This window comes from Lissotriton vulgaris, unplaced genomic scaffold (genome assembly GCF_964263255.1).
Source record: "Lissotriton vulgaris unplaced genomic scaffold, aLisVul1.2 SCAFFOLD_1858, whole genome shotgun sequence".
NCBI classification, from domain to species: Eukaryota; Metazoa; Chordata; class Amphibia; order Caudata; family Salamandridae; genus Lissotriton; species Lissotriton vulgaris.
In genome coordinates this window covers 123275-138692 of record NW_028255686.1, presented here as the reverse complement: position 1 = coordinate 138692, position 15418 = coordinate 123275, and the positions used below count along the sequence as shown (strand labels likewise).

General features: G+C 47.1%; 1 protein-coding gene across 1 annotated transcript in view; it reads left to right on the top strand.

Moving 5' to 3' along the window:
• LOC147659036 (uncharacterized) overlaps nucleotides 1-15418 on the top strand; it is a 117022-nt gene that overhangs the window by 81560 nt on the left and 20044 nt on the right. The window lies entirely within an intron of this gene.

The window sequence follows — 15418 nt, the reverse complement described above, 5'->3', positions numbered from 1 at the left end:
AATTCTTCACCAGACGTTCAGCACATTTCGTGATACCATCATTCTTCCACACAGGGGACAGCAACTTACAAATACCTTTCGCGCTAATATGTGCTAACCCATGCGCCATTGTCACAACGGCCAGCACATACGCATCGGGCAACAACCATCTTTTCTGATCCGACAAATCAATCCAACAACCATTCGCTTCCAACTTTCCCGTGCTTTCTTTCCACTTCGTCTTTTCAGTCTCGGTGGCCTCATTCTGAATTTCTTTCACACTTTCAATAGTGTCTTCACACATGCTCGATTCTGTAGGCCACCTAACCGAACTCGTCACATACATTCGAGTGCTAAGGTTCCGGGCAGTCTCCTTAGCAATCTCGTCCGCGAACGCATTACCACGACCAACATCATCCGTCACCTTACGATGCGCACTACACTTAACAATCGCTACTTGTTTAGGCAACGTAAGTGCATCCAAAAGATCATTCACAAGCTGGCCATGCTGAATCTTCGTACCATGCGACGTCAAGAAACCTCTCTCTCTCCACAATCGTCCAAAACTATGAGCGACGCCAAACGCATATTGGCTGTCGGTAAAAACATTCACACGTTTCACTTTTGCTAACACACACGCTCTAGTGAGAGCGATCAACTCTGCAGCCTGGGCAGAATTCTGATTCAACCTTGCAGTCTCAACAACAATATTCAACGTTACAACAGCATAAGCAGTAGTCACATCGCCATTCGGCAACTTAAAACATGACCCATCCACATACAGTGTACCATCTGGGTCTTTCAATGGGGTGTTTTTAAGGTCCACTCGACCTTTTGTTTCTTCTTCTGTCCTCAAGTAACAATCATGTTCTACTACTTCATCTGACTCTGCGCTAATTGGTAACAAAGTTGCCGGGTTCAGAACATTGCAACGTTTTATCTGAATATGACTTGCCAGCAACGTCAGCTCGTACCCAGACAACCTGCACTCGTCAAGTGCTGAGTTTTCGTACGATTCAAAAGAGTATCGACTGCATGCGGAACCATCACCGTAAGCATATTATCCATGACCAGTCCTGCTGATTGTCGGATGGAGACCGCAGCTGCCGCAGTTGCTCTCAAACAACTCGGCAATGCTCTAGCTACTGGGTCCAAGGTCGAGGAAAAATATGCACATGGACGCTGTTTACCACCAAAAGGTTGCGTTAAGACACTCAAAGCACAACCTTCCCTCTCGTGAACATATAATGTAAACGGCTTGCTATAGTCGGGAGTACCCAACACAGGAGCCGAACACAATGAATCACGCAGTTCAGAAAAACTTTTCTGACATTCATCCGTCCATGGTAAAGGAGTTGAAACATCCTTGCACGTAAGAGCCACCAATGGTTTCGCTAGCAATGAAAAATTAGGAATCCATTGCCTGCAGTACGACGTGATACCTAGAAAGGCACGCACATCTCTTTGTGTTGTTGGCACAGCCATTCGCGCAATTGCTGCAATTCTCTCCGGGGTCAACCCCCTTCCCTCCTTTGACAATAAGTGACCTAGATAGGTTACTTCTTGACAACAATATTGGAGTTTAGAAGGGGACACCTTATGATTCAACTCACAGAGATGTTGCAGCAACGACACCGTAGCAATTTTGCAAATGTCCTGAGTATCAGCAGCCACCAATAAGTCATCGACGTATTGGATTAAGGCCGCACCGACCGGCAACCTAAACGCATCCAGTTGACCCTTCAAGGCTTGACTGTAAATCGACGGACTTTCACAGTAGCCCTGAGGAGCGCGCTTAAACCGGAAGCTGCGTCCACCGAGAGAGAAACCGAAAAGGTCTCTGCTCTCCTCGGCAATCGGGATGCTGAAAAACGCATTTTTCAAGTCAATCACCGAAAACCACAATGCAGAAGCCGGAATCAGAGTCAGTAGCGCCGTGATGTCAGGCACAACAGGGAATTGAGGAACCACAATTTTATTCACCTCCCGTAAATCAATAACAAAACGATAAACGGGTGGCTTCGAAGGATCAGTACGTTTAAGAATGGGCAGTACAGGGCTGTTGCACACGTTTCCCCGAGTCTCTTCAATAACGTCTTTCTCGATCAAATCATAAATGATCGCTAACAATGCTCGTTCACCATCAAGAGAAATACGATACTGGGGAATACGTGGCAATCGCACATTAGATTTCAACTGAACAACATAAGGGGAGATGTCAAGCAGGCCCACATCATTGGGACCTGTTGCCCACAAAGACGCAGGAAGAGAATTCAATTCCGGTGGAAGCTTATCAAGAGACAAGTACATAGGAGAGACAACCCTCTCTCCTAACGTAAGCTTTACACCCGCAGGAGAACAATACAAAGTCGCATACAAACGTTTAAGCAAATCCAGGCCCAAAAGATTTTCACCACACCCAGTAGTCAAAATCAACGGAGCTTGAAGCTCACGTGGCCCAATTGTAAGGGGCAAAGGGCGCGAAACTGGATTGCTAACGGGGGCGCCAGAGAATCCAACGGAAACATTTGTTAAGCCAGACAAAGGTGCGCCAGGGAGTTTCGAATGCATAATGGAACTTTTCGCTGCACCAGTGTCCAACAGAAAAGGCTCAACGACGCCCGATGTAGCAACTGCGACGTAAGGCCCTCTCTGATCAACCGGAACTGATACCACTCCCTCTCCTTGTCTTTGGCTGTCCTAGTAATTACTGTCGTCAGTTCCCTGATCGACGTAATAATCGTCTACATTGTATTGCGCAGATCGTCCTTGCGATGATCCACGTTGATCGAAACAATTATTAGAATTAGAGGAGTTATCTGAACGATCATTCTGAGCACCACGACCCCTACCGCGTGATACCTGATGCGAACCACCACGACCTCCTTTAGACGAATTACCACTATTACGATCATTCAAAACAGGGCAATTGAATTTAATGTGTCCCTCCTGTCTACAATAAGCACATTGATTGTACCCTAACGATGATCTTTGGGAGGAGGAATCATTACGCGGCTGCGATCGATTCGATTGCGACTGCGATCTATTCTGTTGGGATGCATTCTGGTTTGAACGCGGAGGATACGCTTGTTGAAGCAACACTTTAGTTTTAAGCTCTTTCGTCTTTTTATCAGCGCGGTCGTTCTCCTCTTTCTCTCTATTCTCATAATATTGCGCTGTAGCCAATATCTGAGCTGAGGTAGAAACGGCCCATGCACTTTCCGAATTCTTTAATTTATTGCTCAAATCGGGCAATAAGTTCGAAACAAATTTGTCCACGAACAATCTTTGACCACCCTCAGTGCTCATATCCTGACCACTATGGTCGATGAACGCCTCCTCGAACCTCGTAAAGAAGTCGGAGACACTCTCATCCTTCTTCTGTTTACAAGCTGACAATTTATCCCAATTCACTCTCATAGCTGGCATAAGAGTTTTCATTAACGTTATTATTCTTTGAGGAAGAGCAGTAATGAGCTGTTCAGGCTTAGCCCCGCCAACTTGTCGCGTGTCGGCCGCAGTAAGAGCAGCCCAATCACCACCCAATTCGTTTGCGTGATCTTCGTGCCGAATCTTAGCCCATACCGGTTGCGGTACGACATTGCCGAACAACATATCGATATCAGCAAGATTCATTACCGTAGCATCTACGAGCTGCGATAATTCTTTGTAATACCCTGTAGGATTTTTGCGAGGGTCGGGCAAAGACTGTTTCACCTGCAACACTTGGGAGCGTTTCCATGGGAGATGTATCCACACTCTCTGAAAGAATGGCGGAATCGGGGGGTTTGCCCCAGGATTACCAGGCATCCACACTGGTGGAACCTCTCGCATAGGAAACTGACCAGACTCGTCTGGCAGTCTTTCAATATCCTCAACAAACAAGGCTTGAGGTATAGGAGTGGGACGGAAAGACAGCAACCGCTCAACAGCACGTCGAACGTTGGTATCCACTATCAGTCCGTTCGAGAACTGAAGCTGAAGATCAGACAAAGCGGTCAGCACCTCGTCAGGTGCGTCGGGCGATATCTGATCACGTAGGACCTTACACATTTCCTCGAACACAAACCTTTGGGTTGGTATATTGAATTGACAAAATGTGTCAAGTACAACACGTGGCGGATTTCGAAGAGGATGCATCATCCAACCCATCGCCATATTATATAGCGAAGCGCGTTCTCTATTACCAGGAAGCTGACTACGTCTCTGTGGACCATCGGAACCAGCGGACCCAAGAACAGGTCCGAGCGAATGAAAGAAACTAGCCGCAAGAGGAGAATTACGAGAACGAGTAGAGGGAGAAGTATAAGACACAGGGCTAACAAGCGAAGGAGTAGAAACAGTAGCAACAGCAGGAGTTAACAAAACAGGAGCAGTAGCGGGAGCAGGAGTATGTGGAAGCGGAGGAGCAGTAGGGATAGCAGTAGGCAAAGGAGCAGGAATAGTCGGAAGAGCGGGTACAGGTTGAGGAACAGGCACAGGAAGAATAGGCGGAGGAATAGGTACGGCAGGAACCACAGGAGCTGCGGTACCCTGTACGTACGGAGGTGGCGACTTCATAAGATAAGACATTAAAGGATCCTCAACTGACTCTTCCTTCTTTTCCGACTCCGTAGGCAAAGCGGGATAACATTTATCCACGGTCATACGCTGTAGTCTATCAAACACTTCCTTATCCTTAACCTCCTTGTCGCGCTGAAATTGCTCTGCTTTCTTCACTATAGTAGCAACATTATCTCGCTGATTACGTTTAGTCTGTCTGATTTCTTTCTGTCGGGCTTCTTTACGCCACAACCGAAAGGCATCAAACATGGCCGGCCTTGACTTCCTTTCGAACAATTTAATCTCTAGATTATCTAAAATCGGGGCCTCGAAACTACCATGAGGTGGCCAACGAAGGTCACCGTCCTTCTTCGTATATTTAATCCAGTATTCATTAAAAGTAATTGGGCCTAGCCCATGTTTACTGTACAGTTCATAAGTGGGAGTTCCAACCGGAGGTATCGGACACGAGTCCTCCAATCGGGAATCCACACCACAAGGTCTGAAACAACTAAACAAAGTACTGCGACTAGGCATCTTGCACACTAGCCGAGTTTCACAAACTTCAAGGGTTACGGGATTTACCAAGTCCCAGCAAAAAAACAAAACCCTCGGTTTTTGGCGGCTGCAGTCGTCAAACAACACGACAAAATACGCTAGCAAAGTGTCATCGACAAAAACACTCTCACAGCGTCAACAACAAAAACACTCGCTAAAGTGTCAACAACCAACGACTCTGGGAGCGACCCACAAATACTTAACTCAAAGATCGATGGCGTCACCAGGAAGGCCCGTCAATCGTCTCGCTATACCAAGGTCTACGCCAGGCGCCAAAACAGGTCTACAGTCAGGGCAGCAGTCCGTCGCAGCCGTCAGGAGGCGGGAATCTTCGCGGGAAAAGTCTTCGGGCCACTTATTTCGACAACAGGATCGATGAAGCGGGGTGCACCTTCCCTCGGAGATTTCACACGAAGTTCCTCACGATCGTCGGGCTTGGACCGGTACCACTGATGCAGCCCAACGTTGGGCGCCAACTGAAGGACTGGGTTATTTAGAACCCAGCGGTGCCAGGGCACAACACCTGAAACCTTCGTGGGTAACCTGCTCCGGCGTACGAATCACAGAGACACGGGACACTTCCTTCGGCGTCAAAGATTCAAGGTTTATTTACTGCAGGGAACACAGAAGTCACGACAAGTAACACACGTGCGACTTGGGGAGACTGCTTCAAATTGGTTCTGTGAGTCGCTCCTTTTATACACAATTTCCCCATTGAACACAAAAGTTTATGACCCGGTTCCCACAATCATCCCCCAGAGGGGTCGCTTTGGTCACTTTGAAACACACAAGGCCCGGAACATAAGTGCGGAAACATTTGGCGGTTCCCTACTGTAAAAACCCATCTTCCCAACATTAGTGCATTCCAATCGGTAATAAACAGATCGAAGTAGGAACAAGAACAGGTGTAGAGGAAGACGGAGACAGTGGGGAAATCGGAAAGGGTGTAAAAAGGGAGGCATCGAGAAACACGAGATACAGGCATCAAAGGGACGTGCCTAATGAGATGCACGGCTGAGACAATAAGTCCGTGCGGCAAGATGAGCCTCGAGCGGCGCCATCTGCTTTACAGTAGCATCCCCCTCATCATAAAGACACTTACAAAGGACATGTGTCTTCCGCAAATATCTCGGGAGTCCCAGGGTCGCGAAGCGGACAACGTCCGTTCGCTGGCTACTTGAGGGCAAGAGACAAAATGGATGCCGTATCTAAGATGGAACCCGTGGGTACAGATAGAAATACCCACGTAACAGACGAACGGTTTAGGTTAGCACAACGAAACTGCGTACACCCACTAAACTCGTCATTTGCGGTTCATAGATACCAGACTCGACTATATTCGTGCGAGTCGAAAGCACCACTTACAATTGTCACGGAACCTCAGACTGGGCGAGGAGTCATGGTGCCCCCCACCCAGCCAATCCTGGCGCTGCATACAGCGCAAGGATTGGCTGGTCAATACATAGCCCGGGTACATAACCCCCTGTCTGGGGGGTGGGGAGGGCGGGGCAGATCTCTCTCTCCCTCCCTCGTACTGTGGCCTCTGTTTGTATGGCGTTTGATTGAAGACTTGACCTCTGACCTGACCGGACCCAGGAATACGACAAGTCCCGAAGGAACCGCTCGGCCAGGGAGACCCGGCGTTCACACTCAACTCAGGTATGATCAGAATTCAGAGTGCTAGGATACGGCCCCGCTGAACCCCATCACTGCCACATAAATAATGAATGTGCACTATGGTGCTCCTGCCTCTTGTGTGGGCCTATTCCATGTGCACTTTCCATTTCAAGCGTGACTACTGTCTGCTGACTGCTCACTGGATGTCCATAAGTTAACAATTGCTGCAGTGCTGAATTGTAAGCTGGAGGGCAAGCCTTTTTTCTGCTACTGGTTGGGGGCAAGTGGTTCATGCCTGTGTCTGTTAAGTCTTTGACAACGAGGTACTTGGTTGCTTCGCGTGTGCCTGGGTACCACATCTGCTTATGGGGAAACATGTGCATAGCAGGATGTATTGAGTGTGTGTGTGTGTGTGTGTGGGGGGGGGGTGGGGGGTGAGGAGTGGGGGGGTTTGCTTCTGCCTCCCAAGCAGCATCAGACGTTGCCCTCTTTAGTGACTATCGGGCCTGTAAATCAGGAGCGCCCACTGACTCCTGTCCCCCTATCATTCTACATCACCTGATTGAGGCAGTTAACCCATACATTAATGCCATTATTAATGAATCCCTCGATTCCGGACTTGTTCCTGATGACTGGAAGAAGGCCACCGTAAAACCCTTGTTGAAAAAGCAGAACAAATCGCCAACGGACCTGACCAACATGCGCCCCATCTCCCTACTTCCTGTCCTTGGCAAAATCACGGAGCATTTAGTACATGAGGAGCTTAAAACATTTGCAGAGGCCCATAACATCTTGCACCCTCAACAATCGGGTTTTCGCTCCGGTCACTCCACCGAAACAGCTCTGATCGAACTTGCTGACTCCATCAAATTCCTGCAGGATGAGGGTAAGCAAGCTGTCCTCATCCTGCTCGACCTCACAGCAGCGTTCGACACTATCGACACTATCTCGCATGCCATCTTAATAAATAGAATGCAAGAGATTGGCGTGACAGACACAGCCTTGGCCTGGATTTCATCTTTTCTATCTAATAGGTCCCAGACTGTGTCCCTCGGTCCCTATCTATCCTGCGAAAAACCCATTACATCTGGAGTCCCCCAGGGGTCTATATTAAGTCCTCTATTTTTTAACATCTATATGGCACCCCTCCTAGCTGTGATAGAATCACATGGGATTCTTGTCACGTCTTATGCTGACAACACTCAATTGGTCGTCACCATTGACAAACAGTGGACTGACGCAGACCTTCGGTTCAAAAACTGTCTCTCTGATGTTTTCAAATGGCTAAATACCAACCACCTAAGATGCAACAGCGCCAAGACAGAAATCATCCCACTGGGTAAAAATCTGTCTTTTTGTCCGAAAGACTGGTGGCCCTTAGGATCGGAAGCCCCTCCCAGCGCAGTACCATCAGCCCGGAACCTAGGCGTGCAATTCGATTCATCCCTCTCCTTCGATGACCACGTTAGGATTACTGCCGGTCGCTGTTTTGGACAAATAAAATCTCTGAAGAAATTCTTCGATTTCCTTCCAATTGCAGCTAGAAAGTCAGTTGCGGTAGCCCTCATTCTTTCCCGACTTGACTACTGCAATGGTCTTATGGCCGGAGTGAAAAAATCTACCCTCAGAGAGCATACAACATGCAGCAGCCAGGCTGGTTTTACAACTCCCTAGAAGGTCATCTGCGTCTGCAGCACTAAATTCGCTGCACTGGCTGCCGTTGCATAAAAGAATCCTCTTTAAACTGCTCCTCACAGTTTTCAAAACCATTCAAAATACAGGGCCCCACTACTTTGCAAATCGCTTCACGCGCTATAATCCCCCGCGTTGCTTGAGATCCTCCGGGACAAATCTTGTCACAATCCCCAGATACAAATACAAGACTAAAGGTGGGAAATCTTTCACTGTTCTGGCAGCCAGGGCTTGGAACAACCTGCCTGCCAACCTTAGACTTATAGAAAACGAGAACAGTTTCAGAGGACTTCTCAAGACATGGGTCTACCAACAATCAGACTCCTCTGTTTTGGCTGCAATTTAGTTTCATTCTTTCATCACACTCCACTTTTTCAGTTATCCTCCGCAGCTTGCTCAGCGCCATGATGCTCCCTTGGGAGCGAACGTCTGCGCTTTACAAATACACATAAATATCAAATATCAAAATATCAACGCATTACAAAAAGAGCTCGCATGGGAGAAAGCGGGGATTCCCATTTTGGTGTGTAGTTCAGTTGTAGAAATGTATTCATGACTTTGGGCTCAATATGTATGTTCCGATTTTGGTGTAAAGTTGTAAAAATGTATACATGACTTTGGTGTGAATATGTACCATCAAAACTGCAGGGCCACACCAAAGGGGAGAGGATGTGGTCTGATGGTTAGCGCGGCCGACTTTGGTGCTGGGAAGCCAGGTTCGAGCCTCTTATCGAGCCATAAAAATGTATACATGACTTACTTTTGTGTTAAATAAATAAATATTTTAAAAAACAATTAAAAATGATGTTCCGACTAAGGTGTGAAATTGGTGTCGAATAAATACATGTCTTAAAAACAATTAATATTAATCATGTATCATTGGTGCTGGAGTACAAGGTTCGAGACTGGTATTGAACACTGACAAGCTGTGTGCAAGTTATATGGTCATAAAAATACATGAATGATGGATGATGGGTGGATACATGAATGGATGCAGGATGAATGATGGGTGGATGGGTGGATGCATGAATGAATGATGGATGCAGGATGGATGCAGGATGGATGGCTGAATGGATGGGTGGGTGCATGAATGAATGATGGATGCAGGATGGATGGGTGGGTGGATGGATGGGTGGATGCATGAATGAATGATGGATGCAGGATGGATGGATGGATGAATGGATGCAGGATGGATGATGGATTGGTGGATGGGTGGGTGGATGGATGGATGGATGCATGAATGCATGATGGGTGCAGGATGGATGCAGGATGGATGGGTGGATGGATGGATGGATGGGTGCATGAATGAATGATGGATGCAGGATGGATGGGTGGATGGATGGATGGGTGGATGGATGGGTGGATGGATGGGTGGATGCATGAATGAATGATGGATGCAGGATGGATGGGTGGATGGATAGATGGGTGGGCGCATGAATGAATGATGAATGCAGGATGGATGGGTGGAAGCATGAATGAATGATGGATGCAGAATGGATGCAGAATTGGTGGATGGATGGGTGGATGGATGGATGGGTGGATGCATGAAAGAATGATGGATGCAGGATGGATGCAGGATGGATGGGTGGGTGGATGCATGAATAAATGATGGATACAGGATGGATGCAGGATGGATGGGTGGATGGATGGGTGGATGCATGAATGAATGATGTATGGATGCAGGATGGGTGGGTGGATGGATGGGTGGATGCATGAATGATGTATGGATGGATGCAAGGTGGTTCGGGCTCGCTGCGGTGCAATATGCAACTTAGTTTACGCCACACCACTTTCAAATGTCACCAGCCGCCCCTGGTCTGGGCATACCTTGCCAACTTAGGGTTAACAAGACAATAGAGGTGCCAGGCTGCCAGTCTGCACCAGGCCGTGCCAATCAGTGAGACTGCAGTAGAGGAGCCAGGCTGCCAGTCTTGAGATCAAACCGCAGGAGGCTCTACAGGCTCTTTGAGGGACTCTAGAGCCTCCTGCGGTCTGATCCCAAGCCAAGCGTGGACTGGTCTTAGCTGAGGAGGGCAGTGCCAGCCGCAGAGCTCCTCAGAGGCTGGCAGCTGCTGAGGGAACTGAGCCTTTCACCAGACGAAGGGAGCGGAAAGCAGCCACATTCAGAGCAGTTAAAAGATGGAGAACAAGACGGGAGTAAAATACAGTAAAAATGATCCTTTTGTGAACTGGAAATGGCTGTGGAAGATATAAATTACCGAGCCTGACAGGAGCAGGCACAGAGGGGGCAGATTTCATGGCAAATCTTGGGACAAAGTGTTAGATATTGACCACTTTGTAATATTTCAGGGCACACTGCGATTTAAATGATTTTTCCGAGGCCCCAATAATTGCGATCCCTTAACCTTTCCTCGGCTCCTCACTTGTAATGTTCACAAGTTTTTTTACAACCTTTGGGTCTGGGGACTACATGAAAAAAAGTAAAGTCTCTCTCAATTTTCTCGTTTTTAGAGGGAAGAAAAAAATCACTGTCCCGTACTGGGCAATAAAAAACCTGTAACAAGAGTTTTGGGAAACCGAGTAAATATACAGAGAGAGCGAGGCAAGCCAACATACCAACCAGAATTTCTTTGTACAGGTCATACATGTCTACTGATTTCGGATGTGTAAATGGTTCCGTTTAGGGAATTAGATTGTTCTACTGCATGGAATGAATTTTATTGAAATGAATAACTTTAAAAAAATTCTCCTGCAAAATGAGATGGCCCGTTCATACCTTCAGATTGTGATGTGCACTATGTAAATGAACAATATTTATTGTTATACCGGGGCAACATTGTGCTCTTTCGAGCCGCAGCCCAGTGGGAATTTTATTTTGTGGTTGAAATTATAGCTGAAATTTGGCACACAATGGAAATGAAGTGAAGCAACGTGATTTGCCCAGGATCACAGAATGTATTCAAGTGGAGAACTCCGGATTTGAGCTGGGGGGGAGCAGGGGGGGGGGGGCATTCTCTGATCACATGGTCTTCTGTTCCATCAACAAGCTTTGTCTCCTCCTTTCTACAGTTTTATACAGAAGAACAGAACTTTGGGGCATATTTATGGGAGGCTTGCATCGCATTTGCACCACGGAATGTGGTACATGCGCGACGCAAACCTCTAAGTCAGATCTATGAAGCAACATACAGCCACTTTGCGTGGCTATGATTGGCCTCATACATCTGGGGGCGCTACTCTGCCCTGGATAGGCATTCCATGGGCGCTGAGGTGGGTGTTCCCAAGTAACCCCCATGGATTTCCAGACATTCCCAGATTTACAGGGAATGTAAACATGGGAATGCACCAGCATCAAGCAGGGCCGGACTGGGAACCCGAAGCAGCCCAGGCAAATTTCTCAGACCGGCCTCTGGGGAAGCACGGCCAGGCCCCGGGAGGCTGGAAACACTGGCTTACTGCTTTTGTTACTGGGGGCCGATATTGCAGGCCTGCTGCAAAACCGCCCCCCAGTAACAAAACTGGCCCCCACCCTTCCAGCCTCCTGGACAAATGCCCAATGCCTTCTATAGCCAGTCCTGCCCTGCTTCCATGGAGAGGCATAATGAGGAGAAACCTCTTTATTTCTACTCCTTTTTTATTCTGCAGCACACATAGAAAGAGGAAAAAGCCTTCTTGGATTGTTTTTGTGCAGGAAGGTTCTCCTTCCTGCACAAAAACAATCCTGCCTACAACACTGGCACCCTTGCACCATGGTACAAGGATGCCTGCATTGGCGATAGCCTGCCAAAATGGCGACAGCAAAAGGGAAAAGACAGGAATGTGCCGTAATGAATAAATGCGGATCAGTGCTGCCCTTTCCCTGTGACGCAAGGCTGTGCAACAAGGGGACTTGCAGTGCTGCCCTGCACCACAAAGGTCATAAATACACCCCCTTGTGCCTAACTGGCTTTCTAGACCTAAAGCAGAACATTGAGTGAGATTTATCAAGACTTTGTACTGCGGCAAAGTCAAGCCTTTGTGCGGCTGCAGAGTCACACAAAGTGGCATAATGCTGTGCAAACTCTTGAAAGGGCTTTCCAGGGCAGATTGTGCCCAAGTAGCTCTTTGCGTCCAGGGGCTCTACATGAGTGGTACTTGGACATTCCAGAGCAAGCACCCACGTTTTTGATACAGAGTCCTATCTACTAACATTGTCAGATCGGCTTTGAGTCAAACAATAACGTAGCCTTCAGGCAGGCGCACAGTTGGAGAAATGTTTACATTTCTCTAGAGTTGACCCATTGCCTGTGTGCAGCACTGTACTGCACACACTCAGCGTGTGAAATGTTTTACAAATGTTTAGGCACAGGGATTTTGTACTGGAAGAGTATAATCAAGGTATAAATGCTATGCACCCATGCTGAGCCACGTGCACACCTTTGCGGACACGCCTCTACACCCTGGTGCAAAGGTGTGTGTGGTGGTAGGCATCCTGTTTATGTGCAAGTGCAGAGGAAGTGAGACGCACCAGACTATGGGCCTCATTTCTGAGGAATTAGCATGGGGCAGCGGCACAAGTCTTCTTGCTGCATTGACCTACACCAATGTGAAAGGGCAGGAATGCACCATATTTATGAAATACTGTGCATTTCTCTCCTTTTGCCAATGTAGGCACCCTTGCACCATGGTGCAAGGGCACCTCCGTTGCAGGCAAGAGTGTTTTGTGCAGTAAGGGGCATCTTCCTTCACAAAAACAATCCAGAGAGTCGTTTACCTCTTTCTATGTGTGCTGTAGAATGCAGGACACATGGAAAGAGGAGAAAAAAATTCGCGCTGCCCCAGGTTTTTTTTTTGCCCTGGGGTGCTTCTGGGACCCCCTGAGAAGGGCTAGGGGGTCAGGGGGTCTCTACCCTGCCCCCTTTTTGCATTTTCCACTCTTGTTTTGGGCTCTCTTGTGCCTCAGTTCCCCTGAGAAACAAGCATGGTGTAAAAAGGGGCGTGGTCTCAATACTTCAGACGACTGCCAGCCAATCAGGAGCGTGCGCAGACCTTTCCGAGCATGGGCTGCATTGATTGGCTGTGAACACTCCAAACCAGGAAGTTTGGGCAGCCATCTTGTGCTCAGTAGACCGAGGCACAAAAGAAGCAGAAAAACAAACCTGTAGAATGCAAAAAGGGGGCAGGGTAGAAACACCCTGACCCCCTAGGGCTGCTCAGGTGGTCCCACAAGGATATTAACATATTTAAACGTTATCCGCTAATAGAATTAGCATTTAGAAAACCTTTGAAATTCATTGAAAAAACCCATAGTTTTCACGCCTGATATAGTTAGGAATTAGCATTTAAAAAACCTTGCAAATTCACTGAAAAAACCATAGGTTTCAGGCCTTATATAGTTAGGAATTAGCATTTAAAAAACCTTGCAAATTCACTGAAAAAACCATAGGTTTCAGGCCTTATATAGTTAGGAATTAGCATTTAAAAAACCTTGCAAATTCACTGAAAAAAACATAGGTTTCAGGCCTTATATAGTTAGGAATTAGCATTTAAAAACCTTTGAAATTCACTGAAAAAACCATAGGTTTCAGGCCTTATATAGTTAGGAATTAGCATTTAAAAAACCATTGAAATTGCTCCTATATAGTTAGATATCATTTGAGATGTCATCAGTGATGTCACTGACCATGTCATGAATGATGTAATATGTGACATATACACGATAGTTAGAAGCTGTCAAAGGGTCACATCTACAAGGTGCGCCGCATTTCTATAGATGAATCATCACTTGTGGGTTAAGCATGACACCCACAATTTCAGTGAAAGATGGTCATGTAAAATGCCTCCTTTGGATTAAACTCATGCCCATGTATGGCACCCTTACCAACTGCCCTTTATTTAGCAGAACATTTATTTTTATTTAGAAAACTCGAAGCTGCATTAAGAGGGCAGTACCCAGAATGCTCCACTTCAGCTGTGAAATAGCCAGCTGTCCAATGGCGCAAAGCCTTGAGCCAGAGTTGTAGCTTTCATTTGTGCAGCAGGTGCAGTGGCACCGGGTCCCAGAGACTGGAGTGGCTCACTGAATACTGATTATTGTTGTATTTCATAGTTCAAACAGCAGCCAGATGGGCCATTTTCTTTCTTGCACAAGGACTGATGACACTTGTTACCCCACTGGAGCCACACCAATCATCAGAGCCTGGCTCGGGCAGGGTTGACTGCCTATCTAAGCATATGATTCTAATTAAAAACGTGTGCAAATGTTAGTGTTTACTGTCGAGCATCCATTTCAGGATTCCTAAAGAGGGCTCAGAAACAAAATGGATGCAGCTCTCCAAAGGTCTGCCTCCAGGGGGGCCCTCCTATCTTGGAGTATTATGGGATGAGCCATGATCTCTTCTCCTCCTCCTATAAGGGGTTGAAACAACCTTCTTCCCGAATCTCACCACAGGCCCTGCAGACAGACTGGAAAGAGACACTCCCAGGCCCTTCAAGGTAGCGCATGGATGGACTCCAAATCTGTGAAACTGGATCAGCGGGCGGAAAATACATCATCAGTGGGTGTTACAGGATGATGGATACTCTCCATCCGCACCCTTCATGTCGTCTGTCCAAACTGTTATTAATTTATTATTTGTCTAGGGCAATTCAGTCTTTTGCCATCTTAAAATCTGTCTCTCCTTCCTCACCGTGCTTACAAGATTCTGAGGAGGCACCAATGAGGTGCCATTATCCGGTGAAATCCTTCAGTGCTTGTGGGAAATTGGGTTGTTGGTTGGGGGCCGGGGCGGCGGGGACCCTACTGAAGCAACAGCCATACTCCTTGTCAGGGTGAACAACAAACAGTCACTAAATTAACCTGTACTTAACACTCTGGTAGCTTGGCACAAAATGTATAACTTAGAGGCAATGTGTAAAGTATTTATGCAGCACTCAAACAGTAATAAAGTGAAAACACAAAAGCAAGAAAAATCCCACACAAAATTAGAAAAAATAGAGTAAAATGTAGTACATTATTTGACACGAAAAGAACAACACTCCAATCAGTAGAACCATGAAGCCATGAGCAGTATGGAGAGCTTTACATGTG